The sequence below is a fragment of the Rhipicephalus microplus genome, unplaced genomic scaffold, assembly GCF_043290135.1.
Source record: "Rhipicephalus microplus isolate Deutch F79 unplaced genomic scaffold, USDA_Rmic scaffold_270, whole genome shotgun sequence".
NCBI lineage: Eukaryota > Metazoa > Arthropoda > Arachnida > Ixodida > Ixodidae > Rhipicephalus > Rhipicephalus microplus.
Window position 1 is genome coordinate 160001 of NW_027464841.1, and position 5000 is coordinate 165000.

The window sequence follows — 5000 nt, forward strand, 5'->3', positions numbered from 1 at the left end:
GTTTGTTACAATGGGACATTGCTGTAAGTAGTGGTCAAAACTTTCTATTATGTTTGAACAATAACATGTCGCTTGTTGCAGTATTCCGAATCGTGTAAAGTAGAATGGAAATCTTCCATGTCCTGTTATTGCCTGTGATGTGTAGTAATTAGTTGGAAAATGTGGCGGAATGAAATTTGTATTTCTTATCCATGTAAATGTGTAGCTATGCTTGCCTTCTTTCTTCCATAATTCATTCCACTCGTCGTTTAACTTTTTCTTTAATTCTTTTGCTATAACTGTTTTCGTTATGGGAACAAATATTTCCTCTCCGTCTTTGCTCGCTTCTTTTGCGCATTCGTCGGCTAATGTGTTCCCTATATTCCCACTGTGTGCTTTTACGTAGGTCAGTTTAATATCTTTACTTTGTGTTTGGCTTAAGGTTTTCCTGATGTTACAAATAATTGGATTTAGGTTATCTGGATTTTTTATTGCCAGAAGTGCAGATTGGCTGTCTGTAAAAAGCTGGTATTTAACGAAAGCTTGTAGAGGCCAGATATGTTCTATTGCTTTCTGGATTGCAATGATCTCAGCCTCGTAATTACTGCTGTGTTCTGGAAGTTTATATTTTTTCACTGTTTGGATTTGGTTATCTTTGTTTAGTATTATAAATGCCGCTCCTGTTTCTTTTTCTTTCTTTGATCCGTCTGTGTATATTTTGAAGTCTGCTTCTTCCTCTGTTGTTCCAAAGGGTATGCTAACTTTATTTGCTGGATGATCTTGCCATTGGTCGTGTTTCTTCATTATTTCGTTTTCGGTGTATACTTTCTGTTGCCATGTGAAGTTCTTTCCTTTCTTAAGTATGCAGTGTAATTCGTTTTCTTTTTCGATTGTCAAATGGAGAGGTGGAATGTTTGCTAATATGTTGAGTGAAAGATTTGATGTTGTTTTGAATGATTTAGTTATTAATAATAAAGGTAATCTTTGGATTGATTTCAGTTTTTTAATAAAAATGGTTTTTCGGCTATACCATGCTGGGGAGGCGTATGTAACCATTCGTTCTATACCCCTTTTATATATTAACTGTAGTGTGTTTCTATTTGTATGTTTGTCGTCTTTTATTGTACGACTTAAATTATACGTGACTTCGTCTACTTTTCTTTTTAAGTATTTTAGATGTGGGAGGAATGTTAGTTTTGTGTCCAAGACCACCCCTAGAATTTTCATTTCGTTAACCATTTTGATTTTATCCTGTCCGATTTTTATTTGGGGTTGATGGCTAATGTACTGCTTTCCGATTATCATATATTCCGATTTTTCCTTATTCAGGGTTATTCCTTTTTGATGTGCCCACTGATTTATTAGTGTTAGTGCCTTCGTAGCTTTTTCCTCCACCTCTTTTCTTGAGCGGAACTTTATGTGTAACACCACGTCGTCCGCAAAGGCTTGGATGTGTACTCCTTCTTGAAGCTGAGTTTCTAATAGGTCGCCTATTGTTATATTCCAACAGAGTGGGCTTAAAGGTGACCCCTGTGGGGAACCTGAAGTTAGTGTTTTCTTAATTTTTACTCCATCTGTTTCATAGATTATTTTCCTGTTCCGTAGAATATTGTCCGCCAGTTTTATTAGGTTGTTGGGACACTTATATTCTTCTAATTTCTGAATAACTACTTCGGGTTTTATAGAATTGAATGCGTTTTTAATATCTAGTGCTATTAGCATGCTGTTTAGCTTATCAATTTTCGCTTGGTTTATTCGTTTGATTATTTCTTCCAATGCCGTGGTTGTTGATGTCCCATGGGTAAATCCAAATTGTTTTTTGTTAAAATGGTGATTTTTAAACAAGAAATAATAGATTCTATCTTTTATGAGCTTTTCTAATATTTTTCCCAAAATCGAGTTAATAGCTATTGGGCGATATTTGTTTTCCTCGGATTTGTCCTCTCCGTTCCCTTTTGGAATCAATATAATTTTAGATTCTTTCCATCTTTGAGGAAAATGTCCGTGCTTTAAGCATGCATTAAAAAGATTGACAAAGAAAGTCTTATGCCTTTCATACATCACTTGTATGAGGTTAGTTTTTAGGTTGTCTGGTCCGGGGGTTACATCTTTCCTCAGATTTTTTACTATCTGCGTTACTTCAATCTCTGTAAATGGGAGGTCATCACTGGGTAAATTTCTTTCTCTCATTTCTGCTCCCGATGTCCAATTTCCTCCCTGTTTGTTATTGTTTATTGTGTCGTTGCTTGATTGTATTTGACTGTGTCCTGGCTCGTCATTTTCCATGCAGTTAGGGTATAAATTTCCTAGAATGTGTTCTATTGTTTCCTGAAGAGTCTTTGTGACTTCTCCATTTTCTTTTGTGATGCTTCTAAACATAACCTTGGTTTTCATCTTATTTCGTGCAATTTTATACGGTAGGATGAATGGATTTTTCGTAGCCTTAGTACATAGAGTTTTCCAACTGTTGTTTTTAGCCTGTTCTATCATGTTGTTATACGTGTCATGTTCTTTATAGTATTCCTTTTTGTATTGTTCTCTGATATCCCCTTTCGCCTTTTGATACCTCCTTCGTAGTGCTCTGACTCTCTTCCTTTCAATTTCTAGGTCTCTTGACCACCAAGTATTCGGTTTTTGTTTAGAAGGTTTTTTCTTTTTACTGAATTCCTTCTTAAGTTTCTCGATTTTCTCGTGTAGCGTATTCACTATTTCTTCAATACTTTCCTTCGTGTTTATTTTCCCCTGGACTTCCTCAAACCAGGGATCAATTTGCAACTTTTCCATGACTTTTGTTTGCCCTTTTAACGTTAGGCCATATTCCTCTGGAAGTTCTTCATTTTTAATAACAACTTTAATGTATCTGTGATCGCTGTGATTATAGGTTTTAAGTACTTCCCAGCTTTTAATATCCTGGTTTAGGTTTGCGTCACATATGGTGAGGTCAATCCAACCCCTCGCCCTACTTGTTTTAAATGTCGGAGGTGATTCTTTGGCATTTAATAATGTCAGGTTGTGTAATACTGTGAATTCTAATACTTTTTCACCTTTCTCATCCGTCTCCGTGCTTCCCCAAATTTGATGTTTTGAGTTGAAGTCACCCATTATTATCGTGTTAATGTCTATAAATTTCTGTAAAATGTTTCCTATTGCTGACATTGCCAGCTCGACGTTTTCATTCGGAGGACAGTAGCAGTTGATAATTACCAATTCTCTTTCACCTTTATTTATCTTGACTGCTATTAGTTTTTGTTCTATAATAATTGGGAAAGCGGTTATATTTTCTTTGTGTATTATGATGGCTGTCTTCGGGTCTTTGTTGTTGGCTATAACTTTATGCTTTAGCGGAAACCCTATGATTTTGTTGTTGAGCGAATATGGTTCTTGGAGTACAGATATGTCGAATTCTTCTTCTTGTTGAAAATTGTTTAGTGACTGATTTGCCTTAAATGCCCTGCCTAAATTTACCTGTATTATTTGTATTTCAGTGCTATTCGCCATTGTGCCTGTGTGTTGGGTACTCTTAGTTTAGTCTAGCTAGAATTTTGCCTTTCTCGGCCTGTACCTTTGTTATGTATACCGGGCATTCCCTGGACATCATAGAATGATCTGTCTCGGTGCGACCCTCAGTCTCGCAGATGTTGCAGTGCGATTCTGCTTCACATTCTCTTTGGTAGTGACCTCGTTGGCCACAGTTAATGCAGCGCTGGGGGCCATCGCAATCGGGAGCAATGTGGCCGTGCATGGCGCATCTTGTGCATCTTGGCCAAAAGATGTCGTCAAAGATCGGGCATCGTGACCAGCCGATGTTCAGTGCAGTTCGGCTTCCGATTGCTTTGTTTGCACTTCGATTTAGGGCAAGAATCACTGTCTTGCCTCTCTTGCCCGGCCATGTCTTCTTTATTGTTATGTCTTCTGGCGAGCACACCAAACGGTTTTGCCTGACGATTCGGGCTGGGAGATTGACCTCGTCAATTTCATCCTCGAGTCCAATTATTTTCTTATGGATCCTGTTCTCCTTTGGGAGCTTGGCTTCAACATTTCTCAGTTCTCTGTCCTTCTGAATGAACTGGAGAATCTTAGCTGAGTCTTCTTTTGACTTCGTCATCACGACAATTCCCTCTCTCCCTGGCCGAATTGTTGCTTCTTGGATTCCCAGGTCGAGGGGATCCACCCGCTGCCTCAGAAGCGATGCGACCTCTTTTTTCTCCATTGTTCCGGAAGATACCACCAGAGCATAGGTTGGTCGGCTCTCGGTTGCGGGAGTGTTGCTCTGTGTTGGCTCTTCCCTTTGTTCGAGTGGTTCTTCTTGTCTTCTTTTCTCCAATTCTTCGATCCTGCCTTTTTGGAACGCAATCTGTTGGGCCTGTTCCATTAACAGGTTTTTCAATTTAGCTTGTTCGGAGATTATCGCTTCAATCTGCTGGGCTACCGCCTCGTCGCCGCCCGTCAATGTAGAGATTTTAATGAGAGCCCTCATAGTGTTCTTGTCTGCTTTGGAAAGTCTAGACAAAACTGTACCCTTTTCTCCGCGGCTGGTTGGGAGTGACGATTGTGAATTTCTGTCTTCGTCCCCGTCCCAGTTGTCTAGCGCTCCTTCGTTAGCAGCCGTTTGTGTTTGAGGGTGGACCTCTCCTCCTTCAGCTTCTTCGGTTTCGGTTCCTCGGCTGCCTCCCTCTACCTGGTCATTCTCGGTTGGGCTCCACCAATCTGTTTCAAGAGAAGCTTTGGCGGGCATCGCTCCTTGTGGTTCTTCTTTCTTTGCCTTCTCTTCTTTGTTGGTCACTTGTTTTTGTTCCACCCTCTTGGTCTTCTTCTTCTGTATCTTGTCTGTCTTCGCCCCTTGCGTGGGGTCTGTAATTGCAGAGTCGTCATTGCTTCCTGTGTTTTTTAGGACCTTTGACGTAGGCCCCACTGCTGGGTTTGCCGTTTGTAGAGGTCCTCTTCCCTCCAGTCCTTGTTTCTGGGTTTCCGTTCTCATCCCCTTGGGTTTCAACATCTTCTCCTAATCTCCACGCTGTGTT